Raw genomic sequence first — 21,223 nt, 5'->3', positions numbered from 1 at the left:
GAATTTGGGGTTTTCATTAGTTGTCAGTTATAATAATCAAAATGAAAAGAAATAAACACTTGAAATATATCAGTCTGTGTGTAATGAATGAATATAGTATACAAGTTTCACATTTTGAATGGAATTAATGAAATCAACTTTTTCATGATATCTAATTATATGACCAGCTGTATATGTGTGTATGTCCTGGTATTTAGGAGGATATGAACTCTTGTTGTTTCAACTTTGTAAGTGTATTTGGCGTAAAACAACACTGTTTGTTGAGAAGTAGAGTTTCATAGGACATCATATGATTGTTGTCCACGCACAAAAACTCAAAAATGTAAAAATTTGCATGTAATGTGTTAAAAATGCCTCTTTCCCTCTGTTTCTTTTATTCCAGCACTTTGTGTTAATATTTTTCTCCTTTCAGCTAACATTCCGTACAGTGTTTCCTTTTCAAAAGTCTCACTAATTGGGGGTGTCAGAGACCTGCAGGGATAGAATGACCATGACCCCTGCAGTCCTGTCAGCTGTATGGGTCCACACGTCCTGATGTATATTCACCCTCAACAATGTGAGCTACAAGTAAAACACATTTTCAGTGAGCTTTGAAACTTCATTGGTAGAACAATAGGATGGAGAAATGCAAACAGCATGCTGTGATATGTATTGAAATAACAGTCAGCAGTCATATCATGCCTCTGTTTAGTCAGTTAACATGTTAAAAACATGGACTGTATATACTGTATGCTAGACAATTCCTCTGTGATGTCACCCATAGATTTTCTGAAGAGCTGGTTTGACGTTCAAATGGGATGATTTCAAATGTTGCCGTCTTGGCGGTATCTGACACCAGCAAACTCCCTTGCCAAACAATAAATGGTTCAAGAGGTGGGGCTTGGGGAGGAAGATCGGCAGGGTCTTAGTGGGATGAATGATGTTCCTCAAGGTTACCAAACAAGCTAATAATAATAATAATAGACTAACCTTGGTTCGGGTGGTTTATTAATGCATATTTTTTGCAATCTGGGCAATGTTTTTCCTAACTGGTTACTTGGGTTTGGGCATTAAAAAGTATATTGCACATACAGTGCCTCAGTAACCATGAGGCACTACATGTGCAATATAATAGGCAGTGGAGATAACTTCACCAAGCTACTGATATCTGCTAATTAGTGCTACTATACAGATTAAATAATGCTGAAATTTCTCTCACCAGAAATACTGGAGCACTGAATTCTTAGATGGTCCGTGAGTACAATTAACTACATAGCAAACCTTTTTCTAAACCTGCTTATTCCAATTAACAGTTGGGGAGGGAGGCTAGAGCCTAGCAGCCATTGGGTGAGTGGTGGGGTGCACACTGGACATTCTGCCAGTCTATTGCAGGACCAATACATATAGACAGGCACGCACACTTGCACCTCTCGTCATTTTAGAGTCACAAATTCACCTAACAAACAGGCAGACATGACCTTGGCCCCACTGATATACCTTTGGCAAATTTTACCTTACTGGGCAATTCCAAAACTATCCCCCATATGTGTGCCAAGTTCAGAGTGGAAACCTTCAATTATGACCCTTGACCCTAATGACTTTGACCCCAGTGATTGACCTTTGTTAAATTTGTGGTTTCCTCGTACATTCCAGAGCCGGTCTCCATATGTGTGTCAGGTTTGGCAGACATCGGAGATGAGGGCGGAGGAGAGAAACCACTCTTTTTACCTTTGATCCAGTGACCTTCACCATTGGCAAAACGAACACTTTAAAGGCAATTCTGGGGATGACTATCTATGTATCAACTTTGGTGGATATCTGGCAAAATGCCTGAGAGGATGGAAACGAACAGACATAAACCAAAATTTTGCCATTTGACCCCAATGACCTTTCAGGGCTATTCTGGGGTCAACTTACATGCACACAGTACGTTTGGAGGAAAATGACCCAAGTACGATAAGGAGCAGTGGAACAAACACATTTCTGAAGTGACAGAATGATGGATGAGTAGATGAGCGGTACTTTTGGGTCACTGCATATACAAACTGTATTTCTGGTCAAAAGTGTAGCCTTAGGTCACTTTCTCTTATTTCTTTTTTTTTTTGGTGGGGGGAGTGGGGGGCTAGCGAATTCTTGCTAACCATGTTTGTCATCATTTTTGTTTTTGCATTATGTCATTTCAGAAGCTTTTCTATTTCCTTTCCTATTCTTCCCTCCCCATCCTTGTGACAGGCAATGTGGGGCTCAGTGAAGTCTCAAACTCATTATCCAATTTTTGAATTCACAATCCTTCTTTCAGACGCACTCGCTGAGCCGTGAGGAGCAGGAGTGTGGCTGGATGTGTGCACCGACGTGTGTGCTGTCAGTGAGCGTCATCAGATGGGTTGGAGGTTTTGTCAAGCAGACAGATGTGTAAATAAAGTATACTGCGAGTTTAAAAACAGTTTTATTTTTCAGGTGAAGTTGTTTGGAAAATAAAGTTTATAGAGTGCTGAAACGGCGGGTTAACGGCCTTCAGGTTTCTGGATATGTATATGTGCAGCTCGTCTCTGTGACATAAACGAGCCTTATGATTTTGTTATGCGGTGTTTACACCTGCCAGAGTGGGGTTTTATTTACACTTCTAGTCCTATTTGTGTGGTTGGATGTCAGCCCAATCATTATTCAGTATTTCAAGTTTTATCCTTGTTATTTGTTTTATTTATTTTTGTTTATTTCTCATAGTGCACAGCTGTGTCATCGCTAAGTGGTGTGTGTGTGTGTGTGTGTGTGTGTGTGTGTGTGTGTGTGTGTGTGTGTGTGTGTGTGTGTGTGTGTGTGTGTGTGTGTGTGTGTGTCATAGGGCCTCGCTGAAGCGTTGTGTGGCTGTGGCTCACTTCTTGGCTCTGAACTCAATTGTCCCGGCATCCATTGAAGGGTACACAAGCGTGATATTGAATCCACAAAGAGACGGAGCCATGTGATTTTCCTGCGGTCTTTGCCCTCTGAGGCCTCGCACTGTCGCCCACCCCCACTGGGTGACACATAGACACGGCACGGCCAGAGGACACATGGATGATGTAACCGAGAGCCGCGGGTAGGGCAATGAGACAACAATACCGCTCTCAAAGTTGTTTCATCATGTTGCATTTCTCATTGAAGCCACAAGATGTGAAGCCCAAACATAAGACAGTTTATGTCGTCTGCTTTAATAAATGCAGGAAGCATTAAATTGTTGCTCACAGTGGAGTTGTAAAAGCTTTGATTTTATTTTACTCTGGTTTGAAAAAGCTATGCAGCTCTCTGCAAAAGCCTATTTGATAATTGTGCAGCACTGCAGAACTGTCAGTGTGTCACTTATTGGCGAGAGCATAATCAGGTGTAACTATGGTGACAGATTAACCTGTTGATGTTCAGTGCAATATCTTATATAGTTATAACCCCAATTCCATTGAAGTTGGGATGTTATGTAAAATGTAAATAAAAACAGAATACAATGATTTGCAAAACCTCTTCAACCTACACTGAATACACCAAAAACAAGATATTTAATGTTCAATCTGATAAACTTTGTTTTTGTGCAAATATTTGCTCATTTTGAAATGGATGTCTGCAACACGTTTCAAAATAGTTGGGACAGTGGCAACAAACGACTGGGAAGGTTGATGAATGCTCAAAGAACACCTAATTGGAAACAGGTGAATGTCATGATTGGGTATTAAAGGTGCATCCCAAAAGGCTCAGCCGTTCACAAGCAAAGATGGGGTGAGGATCACCACTTTGTGAACAGCTGCGTGAAAAAATAGTCCAACAGTTTAAGAACAATGTTTCTGAACATTCAGTTGCAAGGAATTTAGGGATTCCATCATCTACAGTCCATAATATATTCAGAAGATTCAGAGAATCTGGAGAACTTTCTACACACGTAAGTGGCAAGGCTGAAAACCAACACTGAATGCCCGTGACCTTCGATCCCTCAAACGGCACTGCATTAAAAACAGACATCATTGTGTAAAGGATCTTACCGCGTGGGCTCAGGAACACGTCAGAAAACCATTGTCAGTTAAAACAGTTTGTCGCTACATCTACAAGTGTTAAAAAAGTTAAAACTCTGCCACGCAAACTGAAAGCCATACATCAACAACATCTAGAAACACAGCTGTCTTCTCTGGGTCGAACTCATTTGAAATGGACAGACGCAAAGTGGAAAAGTGTGCTGTGGTCTGATGAGTCCACATTTCAAATTGTTTTTGGAAATCATGGACGTTGTGTCCTCTGGACAAAAGAGGAAAAAGACCATCCAGATTGTTACAGCACAAAATTCAAAAGTCAGCATTTGTGATGGTTTGGGGGTGTGTTAGTGCCCATGGCATGGGCAACTTACTCATCTGTGATGGCACCATCAATGCTGAAAGGTACATCCAGGTTTTGGAGCAACACATGGGTGATTCTTTAACTACGGGCACTATTGGCCTTGTAAATGTAATTTCCACCACACCATTGCCTTACAATATAAAGCGCCTTGGGGCAACTGTTGTGATTTGGCGCTATATACATGTGCTCTGATGTCACTGTTTATCTCCATAGAAACTACCCAAGCAATCTTTCATACAAACTGTTTAAAGGGACATTACAGTGTTGTGGTGGAAATTACGGCAATAGTGTGGGACAACTACATTTTGTTTAAAAAAAAAATCACAACAGTTGTATGACATTGAATACCCCAATTATGTTTTGATTATTGTACTGATATTTTATTCAGAGATATTTTAAAACATTAGAAAAAACGTTTCTTTACCATTCATTTTTATCATTGAAGATCAAAAGTTTGGTTGTGGGACAAGCACAAAATGGCAATATTTGCATATAATGATGCTGCAAAAAGGTGAAAAAGTCATCATAGACTACTAGAACAAATTTCTTAACACACTTTCATTGTAAAGATAACTATAAAAGTGTGAAATTTCCCCTTTTTTCTGTTTTTCATACAATATGATCAAAGGACATAAGTGCCCGTAGTCTAAGAATCACCCACATGCGGCCATCCAAGCAACGCCTTTTTCAGGGACGTCCCTGCATATTTCAGCAAGACAATGCCAAGCCACATTCTGCATGTGTTACAACAGCATGGCTTCGTAGTAAAAGAGCGCAGGTACTAGACTGGCCTGCCTGCAGTCCAGACCTGTCGCCCATTGAAAATGTGTGTCGCATTATGAAACGCAAAATATGACAACGGAGACCTCGGATTGTTGAACAACTGAAGTTGTACATCAAGCAAGAATGGGAAAGAATTCCACCTACAAAGCTTCAACAATTATTGTCCTCAGTTCCCAAATGCTTGAGTGTTGTTCGAAGAAAAGGTGATGTAACAGTGGTAAACATATCACTGTCCCAGCTTTTTTGAAATGTGTTGCAGGCATCCATTTCAAAATGAGCAAATATTTGCACAAAAACAAAGTTTATCAGTTTGAACATTAATCTTGTCTTTGTGGCATATTCATTTGAATATTGGAAGAGGATTTGCAAATCATTGTATTCTGTTTTTATTTACATTTCACACAAGGTCCCAACTTCATTGGAATTGGGGTTGTAATTATCCAACAGAAACAAAATCTGTTACCCACAATTGACAGTGTTTGTTCATATGAAACTCCAGAGCTGGTCAGGATGCTGTACTGTGCTCAGGAACATGTTTGTATCGTGATTCTAGACTAGTATCAAGTCAAGTTGGGTGCACATACCCGTATTCCTTGGTGCCACATCCACCACACCACAGAAGCACCCTGCGTCCTTTATGGCAACCATCCAGACAGGCAGGCCCTCCATCCCCGCCTCACGAAAGTACCCACCTGCCACAGTCAGGTGAAACGTGCGCGTCTTCTTGGCTTTCTCCAGCTGCTAGGGTCCTCAACACTGAGCCATCTCTGTGCTGGATCATGCACAGAAAAAATGCACCACATGGCCAAAATGTCGTAACTAATTTTACCCGTACCCACTCTCTGAGCAAACACACCAACAGCAGTGTACACCAGAGTCAGTGGGGTGACCGTCTGCTGTGGCCGTAACAACAAATGTTTCTTTGGTCTATTTCCAAAGCCAAAATACTGTACTTTTTTTTTGCTACTTCACAGTGGAACTTGTGGTAGTACCCAGGTCTTCTTTTAGTTTCTTTCTGTATTGCTGCACACAGGAGCATTACCCAAGCCAGACTTGCTCAGTGAGTAGTCTGTGAACCACTGGTGGTCAGCGAGTGACCCCTTTTGGTCTGTGAGGATATTTATTAAAATATCAGTATCATATTCCTCCTATTAAGGTGGTAACAGAGACGCACCGAATGAGTGAGTAATGAGGTGTCTATCAAGCTTTCATTTTTAGGTTGTAATTTGTAATATACTGTCGGAGTGGTTAGGAAACGTATCTCTGTTTATTTGTCTGTTCATGATGATATCTTCAAAACAGAGAAATTTCAATCAGCGGGCTGTCCTCTTGCAACACAGGCCATGTGAAGGTCAAAGGTCTAATGTGAAGGTCAAATCGATCCAAAATACATGAATGAGCATATCTCAGGAACACGTTTCTGTGGAGACTTCTGCTCTCATGGAATAAACCAAAGTCTGAGATCTCTAATGTCAGTGACAACACATGATGATGCCAAAGGAGTCGAAAAATTACCTGGAGACAGCGATACGTGTCGGTCATCTGAATGCATTTTCCATTATTTATTGCTGCCAATTATTTTTTCCACAAGTTTGATCTTTTAGTTTGTAAAATGTCAGAAAACCAAAAAGTATTCTTCAAAAATTCCTCATTTCAAGGTTAGAACTTGAAACAGCAGACATAACAGCCCAAACCCAAGCTTAAAACAAATCTCCTGTGAGCTTAAAAGGAAATTTCTTGAATTCAAGGAACTATAAACAGTGAATTTGTCTTCTTTAACCAATTGTCAAAATAACTGCTTTTCGCTCCAACTAATTCATCACTAATTATGAAGGCACTTTGGCACAGTCTCTGTTTTTCTCTTTCAATAAGCTGGTGATCCCGTTGCTGGCTGGATTGTTGTTGATTAGCAGCCCTAAGCTTGAGAGGAAGAAATTCCAAGTGCAGGTGACATTTTTTTTTCTTCTCCACTTTTTCTGCAGAGGTGGTGTCGAAATTGACGGATTAGACCTCAGACGAACAGTAATTCAGATGGGAGGCATGCATTTAATGGAATTCTGACCACGAGAGACACACAACCCACTCATCTGATGCAAAAAAAAAAAAAAAAATACCACCTTAAAGAAATAGATCATTGGGATATTTTGTTTAGCATAATGCCAACCAATTCCCCTGTATGTACACTTGTTTTGAATCGGCTGATGTGCTGAGGTTGGCTGTGAAATTAAGTACTGGAGTGTCGGCTGTGCAGCATCCCCCTGCTGTGCTATAGGTGAGCACTTGCTGCCAATCCAATTACTTAACCGCGGCCCTTAGTGGCACAGTATCAGAGAGAGTCTGGACTTGGCATCTGGCATTAATCTTGCGAGTGAAGCGGTGAAGCAGTGGTTTGGTTCTAATGTGGAAACTGGCGGTGCCCTGGACGCAAAGCTTGAAGTACAAAAAGATGTCTGCAGACACAAGCGGTGCTGTTGGATCCAAACTACCGGGACCAGAACAGACAGATAATGTGGTTACTGAGGTGATGATTTCTAAGTGCGGATCTGAAGCCTCCGGAGCTTCAGTCTGTCCCTGAGCTTCTTTTGTTCTTTGTATTCTGCTTCGTAAAGTTGTGAGCGACCGGATCAGTATGATCTCTCCTGACAGTAATTCAGAACGTTTGTACTTCCATCTATCATCACATGTTCGGGTCCATTAGTATTTGGACAGTGACCCAGTTTTTGTAATTTATGCCTCTGCACACCACGACAATGGAAGTGGAATGAAACAGTCAAGATGCTCATGTAGTGCTAAATATCACCTTTAATACAAAGGATTCACCAAAAATACAGTATAAACCATTTAGGAATGACAGTTATTTATCGACGGGCAGCACGGTAGCTTAGTGGTTAGCACTGTTGCCTCACAGCGACAAGGTCATGGGTTCAATTCCCGACTGTGGCCTTTCTGTGTGGAGTTTGCATGTTCTCCCCGTGTTTGCGTGGGTTTCCTTTGGGTGCTCTGGTTTCCTCCCACATCCAAAGACATGCGGGTTAGGTGAATTGGAATCTTGAGGTTGTCCGTAGGTGTGTGAGTGGGTGTGAATGTGTTTGTCTGTTTGTGGCCCTGTGACAAACTGGCGTCCTGTCCTGGGCGTACCCCACCTCGCGCTCTATGGCTGCTGGGATAGATTCCAGCCCCCCCCCCCCCCCCCCCCCCCCCCCCGCGACCCTTAATTGGAATTAGCGGTTGAAGATGAAAGTGAGAGAGTGAGTCATTTATAGACAGTCATGTGCTTTTCAGAGGCTGTAAGGAATTGGACAAATGAAATCTGAGGATTCTCGTAAATCATCACTTTTACAGCCAGTTTTCTTTTGGCACATCAGGGATGGACACAGGAACATTTGTAAGTCACTGAATATTTCTTAGACTTAATTTCCATCAGTAATGAAGAAATACAGACAGTTTGGTATTGTGTGGTAAATCTGTCTGCAGTAAGCAGTTCTCATAAAGTGAGGAAAGCCACCAAGACATTTAGGACAACTCTGAATGAGCTATAGGCTCCATTTGTGAGACTGCAGGGTGAAACTTTTGTCTGTTGCATCACCGGTCACAGCTTCTTTGTGGAGTGGAGCAGAGAAGGATTTTCATACAAAGCAGCAGATTAAGTCTAGGCTCAAGATTTCCATATTCCAGCAACAAAAGAATTTCTCATTAACAGCACAGAGTACAATGAGCCAGACAGGACGACATCATATGAGGGTGATTCTTAGACTATGGGCACTTATTATGTCCTTTGATCATATTGTATGAAAAACAGAAAAAAGGGGAAATTTCACACTTGTATAGTTATCTTTACAATGAAAGTGTGTTAAGAAATTTGTTCTAGTAGTCTGTGATGACTTTTTCACCTTTTTTCAGCCTCATTATTTGCAAATATTGCTGTTTTGTGCTTGTCCCACACCCAGACTTTTGATCTTCAATGATAAAGTCGAATGGTATTGTTTGGGTAGTTTCTATGGAGATAAACGGTGACATCAGAGCACATGTATATAGCGCCAAATCACAACCAACAGTTGCCCCAAGGCGCTTTATATTGTAAGGCAATGGTGTGGTGGAAATTACATTTACAAGGCCAATAGTGCCCGTAGTTAAAGAATCACCCATGAATAGCACACTGACTCTGGTGGTTTAAAAAAAAACACTCCCATACCTAACTTACCAACATTTCATATTTCCCGCAAATAATAATAACATTAAACATGATTTCAGTATGCCAAAAAATAAAACTACATAGACTACTAACCCATGGCAGAAACAACATCCACACAAAAATGAACAGTTTCATTGGAAGCTGTGTGTGCAACTGATTAAAACTGTTGAAAATGTGAATTCATAAAGCTGTGCTGGTGAAATCAAAGGTGAGTTTGCAGCTGAACAAAGTGGCAACCAGGGGCTTCATGCATAAAGTCTGCGTATGCACAAAAACGTGGTGTACGTACGTCTCCATGCTAACGTTCAGCTGTGTCAAAAGTGAAATGACCTTGAAAATGTGCTGTGCATCATGCAAAAATCCTGGCTGGCGTATGCACGTTTCTACAGCTATTGTTCCACTGCCGACACATAGAGGTGATGCTGGGAACCGTTAATAGTGTGAAAACAAGAAGTCAGAGTGATGTGCACACCAGAGACACACTGATGAGTAATTAACACACCTACGTGTTTGCGATTATATGGGTGGATATAAAAACATGCACAAAGTAATGCGTAAAATGGGACTATCAATGGCTACGTTAGCGTTGTCAGAAGACCTTGTAAATGGTGCAATCTGATGTGAGTGTGTACTCTGGGAATGTGAGGATTTACTTGCAAATGGCAATAACTGGCTAAAAAACAATTTCGATTACCAAGGCCACTGTTCCTGGAGTTGTGAGCAGAACATGGCTGGCCCAGAATGCAATACGGCAAGGAGCCAGAGCTTGTCTTTACCCACACAGGAGCTGACCATGCTGGGCTTCCTAGCAACAGGGGCATTCCAGTGGGAGCTGGCCGGTCGGTCAGGAGTGTCAACTTTTAGCCAAGCCATGCCAGCTGTGTGGAACGCAATAATCTCAATGTCATCCAGGACCATCACATTCCAACATTAAAGTGCAATTTGCAGCGAGAGCCCATTTCCCTAATGTAATTGGTCTCGTTTGAGGGCGGGCACTAAAGGGGTAAAATATGACGCATATGATGTAATTTCTCTACTTCTGGGGACAGAAACATGGCACTTTGAGTTTTTGGACAAATTGCACACAAAGTGAAAATGCAAAGAAAAAGTGACGATGCAGTGGAAAGTGGACATGTTTGTTTATGACCCAGACCCGAAAAGACTGCAGTTTTCGCTACTGCTTCGGTGATTGCAACTGAAAACAAAACAGTGCATGATTTTCCCATTAGAATTGGCGCTGTTTGAGGGGAGAGACTAATCCCAAGGTGGAGTGTGGGAGTATCAGCACAAACCATTCAGAGGATGGGGGTTTCAGGGGAAACATTTTAAACAGTCATGTCTTAAACCAGCAGGTCCGCTAGGTGACAGCGAATATACTTTCAAGCTTACCGAGCCAGGCTCAATAGTTTGTGCTGAAACTCCCACACTCCGTCCGGGGATTTTCGCCGTGTCCGTGTTGGTTGTCCCCATATGTGGTCAAATCTCACGATATCACGTATGAGTTCAAACAAGACTGTGCTGCCTATTGACTGCACACATTGCAATAAAGGCACCATCACATGATGGATTTGTTTTTGTTAAAAGGATACATTTTCATTCCATTCATGTTCAACTCATATGTGATGTGCAAATGTGCATCAGACTGGAGGCTGGCAGAGTGTTTGATGGATGGGTGCTTGGTGGTTAGTTTATTTGTGTAAATGTTCAGGCACATTTGGGCATGTGTGCATTCAAATGTTTTTTTTTTTTTTTTTTGTTATTTTTATTATTATCAATGTGTTTTCTTTTTCTTGATGGTGAAACTAGAGAGCTTCTTAATAGGCCCTCGATTGTCACCCTGTGTTCGGTAACGTTTTGAATGTCACACACTATCAGCTGCCGCGCACCTAATATTTTTTTTACTTCAGTGTGTGTGCGCTGCTCTGGCCTCAGCATTTACACACACAGACGCACTCATTTCATTTTCGTTTTACATTATGGTGAGCTGCGTGGGAGAACAGCGACTGAGCCACACCTTTCATTGTTTTTGCACGCTGCCTCTACAAGTGCTTTAACTTTTACACTCAACACAGAGAAAATGGCGGATGTCATCAAACACACTACACTCCACACTTATGGTACCGACAAATAACACAACCAAACTATTTAAATATTAACAGTGTTTGTGCTTTTCAGAGCATTTTATTTCAAATATCTGAGATACTCTTTTCCCACTTGGCCCTTTCTGTGTGCAGTATGGATACAGTGGTGGGTACAGTTCCGCTAATTCGCTTATTATCGAAGCTAATGTTTTCATTATCAGATTAGCTTTTCAGATAACTTTGAAAACCATCAGCGAACCAATTATCTTCCGATAAATTTTGGTCTGATAATTTTTAGACCTCTAACATATTTTTGCAGGTGCAGTGAATAAAGCTTTAACAGTTGAAAACATTTGTGAAGTCTGCCTTTTTTTGGCATCCTGGTGGTCAGGCTGCTTTTGCTGGTGTACATTTCAGTTTAATGCCTCTCAACTGCTTCACTGCTGCAAAATACGTAGCAAACAGGAGCTTCCAGTAGTGGACAAGGTGCACAAAGATAGAAGTGGTGACTCATTGTTTGGGGTTTGTGATCGTGGTGTTAAAACTCAAAATCGGCTTGTTAGTAGTTGAGTGTGCCAGAGACAATACTGAAAGCTATCGGTTAGCTGTAGCTTCCGATAAATTTTGGGGTGGTTTATCGGTTTAGCTTTATAATAAAAGATAAGTTTTCAGTTAGCTGATTAACTATTATTGAAGCTAACCTTTTGGTTAGCTGTCCCACTTCTAGAGCCCGACCGATATGGATTTTTTGAGGCCGATGCTGATAACAATATTTGGATGGAAAAAATGCTGATAATCGATAAATTGGCTGATTTGCTGATAGCTGATAAATCAGCCGATATTATTATTATTATTATTTTTTTTTTAATGAATAAAATGTTCTTTTTTGGACCCTTAACAAAAAAAGGTATGAGCTAAAACCTGAAGCTTTGTCCTCATATTGATTAACTTTATGACAGAGAGGAATTTTCAAGTTCAAAAAATGCAAAAATGCAACTGGAGCAGTTAGGGGGCTATTCAAACGGGCCAACTAGTAAGATATCACTCCTGAAAACAATCTTTGCCATATCACGTGAGGTAAATCTGCCCTACGATTGGATTTTGGAAAACCATGTGACGGAGAACCAATTCCGATTGGACACTGACATTGCGCACGTCATCACGCATCTTCTATGAAGAGTACCAAGATGGCCAACAGTGGATCAAAAGTCCACGGACTTAACTTTTCAGCAAAAAAAAAGTAAGTTTCTATCTCGTATCATTAAAAAGTTATTTACAATTTAGTAAAGCTTGGTCCCAGCCGTCGTATACGACGACGTCGGCCCCAGATGGTTAATGGCAAATGGCAGTAATTCCCAGAACCATTCCGGACGACCAGTGAATCTGAATGTTTCAACCTCTTAGCAGTAAATGAAAGTTTTTCATGCTAGAAAAAAGGTCTAAATAATAATAAAATAGATAATAATAATAAAAAGCGTGACCGATGCAATGAAGCACATTTGACACATCCATCTATCCATCTTCCACCGCTTAGTCCAATTAAAGGTCGTGGGGGGCTGGAGCCTATCCCAGCAGCCATAGGGCACAAGGCGGGGTACATCCAGGACAGGACGCCAGTCTGTTGCAGGGCCACAAACAAACAAACACAGACACACCCACACACAGACCCAAGGACAATTTTAAAGATTCCAATCCACCTAACCTGCATGTCTTTGGATGTGGGAGGAAACTGGAGCACCCGGAGGAAACCCATGCAAGCACGGGGAGAACATGCAAACTCCACACAGAAAGGCCACGGGAATTGAACCCACGACATTCTCGCTGTGAGTCAACAGTGCTAACCACTAAGCCACCATGCTGCCCCACATTTGATACATTACTACATAAACTGAGTTAATCAAACTGAGTTGCACTGAAATGGGAGAAATGTGGGGTGAATGTAATCACAAAGTTATTACAAACAACATCCTTATAAACTTACTTGTATGCTTTTGTCAACCGACCAGTGCAGTGTGACGCGAACTACGGGGGCCGGTGATGACCACAATCTACTGGACAGACGGTGCAAGGACATTTTACATTGCTGACACAAACATTATTTCATTAACTGTTCTGTTTATGAGAAATTATCGGCGTTCTATCGGCAAAATTTCTGCTGATAGTGAGTACTTTAAAAAGGGCTTATATCGGTTGGGCTCTACCCACTTCCAAAGATACTGATTCAGCTACAACCTGCATGTTTCTGGACATCGCAGCCTTTTGACATGCAGGTTCGGTTAACTGTGTTTCTTGAATGTGGCCCAGTGCATACACATGAATATAAACCCGCATCACACTTGCCGCTGTTCGCTTGCACGCCACTTTGCGAAGATTTTCCATCGCCTTTCTTGATGGAACAATAGCTTTGAGTGGCGCTGTGTGAGTTTGAGCGGGATTATCCTAACCTCTGAGGGCTTCCTCCAAAGCCTCTTTTGTGTTTGCTTTTGAATAGAAACATGGTGTCTTGAGATTGCCTGTCTGCCTGCCAGCCAGCCATGTCCTGCACATCTCTGTCTTTGCTTTATTTAAAACAAGTACCAGCGTTTCTCATTTCCTCATAGAATCTGGTCCTACCCCTTGTCGCCGCAGCTCTGCAGAGGACTGTGTGGACTTTTATTCTCTTTAGCTGGTGATTACACCTAGTGTGCAAGGACAAAAGGCTCCTCTCTCTGGTTTTCTCTCCACGGTAATTGCGTGCTTCACTGAAATATGATCCGCTGTGAGCCGATGTGTCCCTGTAGTCTCTGATATTACACGGGAAGCCGTTGTGTCTTCCTCTGTCTCCCTCTGTATATTGGACAAAATAGACAAATTATTTAACCTGGGATTTCTTCTCCTCTCTTTCTGTTCCTGTGACTCTCTAATCAACCATTTCAGCTTGCCCAGCGCATCCGGCCAATTGTTTGTCTTTTCAGCTGGCTGAGAAAACAGGCCAGGACTCAAAAAAAAAAAAAAAAAAAAAGACAAAAATTGCTGCTTCGATGTAATTGGCTGTCTGAGACAGTAATCATGCTGTGGAGTTCTCTGATAATAACGGTGCAGATCTTCTCCCTGATTGTGTCAGTGACACGCCCCCACCCCACCCATGAAGAAGTTGTAGGAGGATCGGAGCCCCGCCACAGGGTTAGTCATGCATGAACGGAAAATTACCTGGAGAAATCACTTTCTCTACACGTTTTATTTTTAAATTTGGCAATTATCTACTGCCCACTATTCATCTTCACCATGGTGTGGATGGAGAATAAATGTGTGCTCCACGATGTGCTTTTGCATGCCTGAGTCAGCTGCGCTCTCCATCTTCTGAGATCTTGACCTGAATTCTGGAGTCAAGCACCACTTTGGTCAGGGTAGAGAGCACCTGTAGGTGCTTCATTCATCCTGAGCGCTAAGCATTTGACACCATCGCTCCATCATTAGGCCCTGTGATGGATGCTTCACCGAGCGGGAGCACTTGGGCGGGCAGAGGATGTAAGGATGGAATCTGATTTGTTTGAAGGCATGCAGCGTAAAATTACTGTAGGATTACATTCATCTTCAGCGTAAGGTTTTAGAGCAACATGTTGCATTTTATTTTTGTAACAGTGGATTAAAGCTAAAGTGTGCAGGATTTAGTGTCATCTAGTGGTGAGGTTGCAGACTGTCCTATGCTGTCGCCGGTCACGATTTTGTTTCCAGTCACGTTTTCGCGTCTGTGGTGACGAGGATTCAGGCTCACTTGCGTTCTCTTGTGATAAGCAACATGTGTGATCCTCCATTTCACAAAAACGAGGGCTCACAAACGTGCTAGCCTGCACTAGCAACCAGGTTGTGCTGCAAAATACAAAAAAAAAATCCCTTTTGGACAACTGTTTAAACATGGCGACCTCCATATGTACGCACACTCCAACGTGGGCATCATTGACTCATTCTACACTTATGAAAACACATCAGTTTGTTGTTGCAGGTAATTGTGCATTATAAAAAAACAGGTGGTTATGAAAGCTATATTCCATTTCTGCTAATAAACACCACTAAATCCGACACACTGTAGCTTTAAGTTCACATGCTCGCTGCCCCAACTTTACAAGTGCAATAAGAAATCCCATGCATTATGTGTGACCTGAAATGCATTGTCCCAAAATATGTTCAAACACAGTTTTGATCCCACAGTTGATCCCTTGTCTGTTGTATTTGCCTGCTTATTTTCTGTATCACTGATGTGTGTTTGCGCGCCCGGAGCGACGGCCCTGCAGTGTACATATGTGTGTTTGCTCACCTCAGTTTACTTGTTTGCATGGACGAATACAAATTGGAATGATTTCCTTATGGCTACATTGTGTTGTAAGTTTTGCCCTCCATCTGTGAACTTTTATTAACGTAGCTGTTACCCTGCTCATGGCTAAATTCCGGTTATACACGTGCTCTTTGACACATGCAGCCTTCAGTAGTTTGCATTTGATCTTATGGTCATTATAACCATCACCGCGCATGCAGACAAGTGTTGAGCATCATGGGCATTTTTTGCACTTTTGTGTGTTTCTGTGTTCGTTTAATCCTCTGTTCAGCACCAAGTATGATAGGTACAGTTGCTGTTCAATAATTCACAGCTGTACGTAGATTTCATTGCTTTTTTTTTTTTTCGTCTTCTTTGTTTCCATCTACACATTGCATCTTTGTCCCTCCCACTAAAGGCACAAGGAGACATGAATCAGTTTAGACAAATGAGATGTCCTTATTCCTCACGGCGTCATCTGAACTTTTGTTTTCTGATGATGGCAGACACTTGACATTACTAACATTGGCAACCCTGAGGGTGCACATTAGCTGAGTAGGTTTTTAAGGAAGTTCTGTGAATAGATTTGCATACAAGTGATCTTTGGGGAACTACTGTAAGCTCTGTTTTGATCATGTGTGGCACACAGACCATCATGTGCAATACATTTAGGATGTGTTTAACTCATATTTGCTTTTTGCACAGCATTAAATCTGAGTACAAATTAATACACAGGGCATAAAGGGCTTTTTTTTCCTGTCTTTAATTTGTGTGTCTATGTGTCTGTCATTTTATTTAAGAGCCAGATTGTGCCAGGAAGCTGGTGCGCTGCTACTGAGAAACTGTATTGAATTGAAAGGTTTTCTGGCATGATGACAGATCTGCACTGTGATTTATTTATTTATTGTAAATTTTCCATGAGTGTTTACTTTTAATTCTTTTCATGTTTGTTTTTCAATGCAAACTTACTTGCTGTGTGTCAGCAGTGCTAACCACTGAGCTACATGTAAGAACATGACATAAGATACATTTGCAGAGCAACTGAGTGATTTGTTTTGTGTTTTTTTTTTTTTAGCTCTGGACATATCAGAGCATGTGGCTCTGTGATACAGGACTTAGACTACGGATACATAAACCCAAGTTCAGTTTCAGGTCTGTGCTTCAAACTACTTGACTGGTGAAGTAACCTGTGGTGGACTGGCATTCCATCCAGGGGGAGTCATCATCTCTCACCTCTTTCATGCTTTGGAATCCAGTGATGAGCTCCAGTCTGATAGACCTCAGGGCCTGGAAAAGATTGACTTTTATATTGTCTTTATAGTCACTTATTCCTATTTGTGTCTGTTGGGAACCTTTGTGTTGTGTTGATGATGTCTGAAAGCGGCTTCAGAGGTTTCTCCTGAAGGGTTACATCAGTCATTAAAAGAATTCATGTAGGACTCATCCTCCTTGACGTCTCCTCCAAGAAGCCACCCCACTCCTTGGAGCATTTGGGGCAGAACAGTGTTCCCAAAAGAAGATCAGACTGATTTCCAGAGGACAGAGGAGAGCTTAATTAGAGACTGGAGAAGTACCTGCTGTCTTTTCTGTCTCTCTCCTACCTCTCCATAATTGCTTTCTGATTAAAACCATTTTCCTTTTGATCACAAGTCCAACTTTTTCCCATCCTGCTGCTGAGAAATACTAAAAAGGAATAAAAAATTCTTCTGGCCCTCAGTATATTTGAGTTATTTTTTCCTTCTCTCCTCCATTTTTCCTTCTTTGCACTTCTCTATCTACTGCTACATCCTCTCTTCCTCTTTCCTTTCTTCTCACCACTGCTCATCCTCCAATCTCCCACTCACACCTTTGCAGAAACTGGACCGGGCTTATCTTTCCTCCGGCGAGCACTCATTCACCGGCGCTGTCCTCTGTCCAGTCCGCACCCGCTGTCCTTCCCATCTCTCCACACTTTCCCGCTTTCTCCTCTTCTTTCCAATTTCCTCTGCTCAAATGAGATGTTGTGGGCAGAGGAGTGTGTGCATTCCTTATCGCCAGGACCTGTCCAGGTATTAGGCAGGGGAAATGGGCCTGTAATGAAATGGAGAGTATTGTTGTGCAAACACACACTCACCAGGCTTTAGGGGTGTGTGTGTGTGTGTGTGTACATGCTGCCGATTAAGGTCAGCCTCTTCCTCGTCTCATTGCTTTGCTCTGTCCTTTGTCTAGTCCACTTTCTGTTCTTTCTTGCTGTTATCTCTTCTCGTTCATCTCCCTCGTGCTTCCCGCTGAGTGTGTCTGTGGATTGCACTGTTTCTGCCTCCACAAAGTGTTTGTCAGCTTTAATTACACTTAACTAATTTGACATAAAGAAGTCGTCATGCTTGTTCAGCGTATGTGTGCGTGTGTCTCGGTTGATCCACCTACATTCTTCTGCTCTCTGCTCTGTTTGCTCCACTCATCCTCATGCATAGTGGATGTGTTCAGAGTGACACACCACCGCTCTGTGTGCTCCCTCCTGCTGCCTACGACAACATGGCTTTTGGTATGATGATCTTCTGTCTCTGCAATACGTTTTCCAGAGAGAATTCTTTAACCGTGTCCTGTGGAACACGCATGAGGAACAAAGACTTTTTTGTCTTTGCATTCCTCAACAATCTATGGTTGGACAAGCTTCCTTTGTACTCGGACGATGCAGGAAAACACAGTTCACTCTTGAACACTGTGCATGAAATCAGCCGATACTTTAATGGGACAACAGTGAGCTTTGAAGGGGTCACGCTGTGCAGAAGCTGTTTTGGTCTTAAACTGCCCTGACACTTGCACGACTTTGATCCGCGCACATCGTCATGACGATCTCCACCCATTGTTCCCAGCTGGATGCCATGCTTTGTTCCGCTGGATGCCACGCATTGTGCGCTGGATGCTGCGTTTATAAAATAATTTCGTAGCAGATTAATAATTTTTTCTCAGAGTTGGCTGTTGAAACAGTGATGCAATCACTCACACTCACACAGTGTTTTTGAATCGTTTGCGTAATGTTTGCGTGAAGTTCACGTAATCAATGCGTGATGGAGATTTGAACATTTTAAAATTTCTTTGCTCTCTTGCACAAAGCTGCACACAGTTTAGAACAGTTTACAATGAATTTGAGACGAGTTTACTCTCGAGCACGGCAGAGTGTGTGCAAGTGTGCGGATCAAAGTTGTGCAAGTGTCAGGGCACCTTTACTTTAGTTACATTTGGTCAGAAACCATCAGGAAGCGTGCACCGATGGAACTTGTTGTAGTCATCACACCACTGAACCAACCTGGGTCCTGGATAGCGATCACACAGGAATTTTTTGTGGGTATCACCCCTATTCCACAGGACACCGTTCTATAATGATCCCCCATGATCCAGGAAAAGTGCTAAAATGGGATGAAATGGCTTACTCCGGCATGCCTCCTATCAGGCTGGATTATAAAGTGCAGACCTGGCAACTGGCTGTCTTACAAAGCACATACCTGGCAACCCTCTTAAAAATGAAAGTAAAGCTGTGCCCGGCTGCGTTCTAAGCCAGAACACTAACAAACGCTACTTTTGTTTCAAATTCATACCCTGATGGGGCACAATCAAACAAGTATCAAGCTGTACTTACTAGGACTAAAAAGTAAGTCCCTTCGGCTGCTCCCTTGTTTGCACTTGGGGTCGCCACAGCAAATCCAAGGTGGATCTGCATGTTGAATTGGCACAAGTTTTACGCCGGATGCCCTTCCTGACGCAACTCCACATTACATGGAGAAACGTGGCAGGGGTGGGATTTGAACCCGGAACCTTCTGAACTGAAACCAAGCACATTAACCACTTGGCCACCACCCCTGTACTTACTAGGACTACCCCACTTAAAGATGTTAGAACATGATTGAAGCTGTAAACCCGGAAGTGGCCGCCTAATGATGCAGATTTGTCGAATTGGGATGAAATTTTTAACAGCTCTAAAATTTCGCCATGATTTTAAAACTAGTGGAAATGATGGCCATCACTACTGTGTACCAAGTATGTTCAAGATTGACCAAAGATGGATCACAGAATTATGGTGATGCTTCAAAGCATGCCTTGATTTGCTATTTGGGATGAAATTGGAAGGAATGGTGCTTTGAGGAATAGGGGTATGAAAGGACAAACCCAAAAACATGTAAATAAACGGAGCCCAGGTTGGAAAATGACAACGTTCACATTTTAAGCTATGCGTTTGGTGATTGGACTACAGTTGGACAGTGGTTGACTACATGGATGGACAGGTGTACATGCAGCCAAAACACATTGAGGACAGGCTGCAATCCAATGAGTCAAGCCATTCCCGCACAAATAAATGTTTCCATTCCACATACAACAACTCTGTAGCTGGTACCAAATGGTTGCTGCAATGCTTTTATTTCATTTTTTTTTTTTTTAACTGTGATCTTCTTCTTCAACTGTGTGGGTCTGTGTGAGTGCATGTGCACATATTTTCTGAATAACAATAACCACAGTTATCTGCAAAAAAAAAAAGTTGAACAAAAAGTTTAATGGCACATACAATATGTGAGTTTGTGAAGATCCCTGTCCTCTCCCACCAGTCTTGAATTCTTGCATCCATATCATCTTCTTGACTGCAGCTGAAGCGGCTGCATAAATCAACATTCTTCCCTGTCTTCGTCTTCAGTATCTCAGGTCTTACATTGTCTTCTCCCACTTTAAAAAAGAAAAACAAACTAAAAAGACACACACACACAATTGTACAGCTATGACTTTTTTGTCAGGGTTCGTACAGGTCAAAAGAAGTCAGTTGGACTTCAGAGCTTAATAAGCAAAATTGGTATTATCAATTTGCATGACCGTGCCATATCTTCCGGTCAAAGTACACTGATGTCCACTACAGTAAATAAAGCATAGAAGCCACGTTACTGGAGAGTGTGATCTACAGTGCAAAGTATTCACAGCGCTTTACTTTTTCCACATTTTGTTATGTTATAGCCTTATTCAAAAATGGAGTAAATTCATTTTTCCCTCAAAATTCTACTTGCAACACCCCATAATGACAACATGAAAAAAGTTTTGGGGACATTTTTGCAAATTTGTTAATAATAATAAAAAAAACTAAGAAATTACAGTGGGGAAAATAAGTATTTGACCCCCTGTCAGTTTTGCAGGTTTTCCCACCTACAAAGAATGGAGAGGTCTGTAATTTTTATCGTAGGTACACTTCAACTGTGAGAGACAGAATCTAAAAAAAAATCCAGTAAATCACATTGTATGATTTTTAAATAATTAATTTGCATTTTATTGCATAAAATAAGTATTTGACCTCCTAGAAAAACAGAGCTTAACAATTGGTACAGAAACATTTGTCTGCCATTACAGATGTCAGACGTTTCTTGTAGTTCTTGACCAAGTTTTCACACACTGCAACAGGGATTTTGGTCCACTCCTCCATACAGATCTTCTCCAAATCTTTCAGGTTTGGAGTTTCACGTCCCTCCAAAGATTTTCTATTGAGTTCAGGTCTGGAGACTGGCCAGGCCACTCCAGGACCTTGAAATG

General features: G+C 41.8%; 1 protein-coding gene and 1 long non-coding RNA gene across 2 annotated transcripts in view; one reads left to right on the top strand and one right to left on the bottom strand.

Annotated features, from left to right (window-relative positions):
- The window catches only part of b4galnt4a (beta-1,4-N-acetyl-galactosaminyl transferase 4a), a 440,181-nt gene that overhangs the window by 67,372 nt on the left and 351,586 nt on the right, over positions 1–21,223 (top strand). The gene's annotated exons all lie outside the window — the stretch shown is intronic.
- Positions 15,019–21,099, bottom strand: LOC117516018. The gene is made up of 3 exons (XR_004562282.1): positions 21,087–21,099; positions 17,893–17,904; positions 15,019–15,116 (listed from the first exon to the last, which is right to left on the bottom strand). It is a non-coding gene; the product is annotated as an uncharacterized LOC117516018 (long non-coding RNA).

This window comes from Thalassophryne amazonica, chromosome 8 (assembly GCF_902500255.1).
Source record: "Thalassophryne amazonica chromosome 8, fThaAma1.1, whole genome shotgun sequence".
Taxonomy (NCBI): Eukaryota; Metazoa; Chordata; class Actinopteri; order Batrachoidiformes; family Batrachoididae; genus Thalassophryne; species Thalassophryne amazonica.
This window is presented reverse-complemented; position numbering and strand designations above follow the sequence as displayed.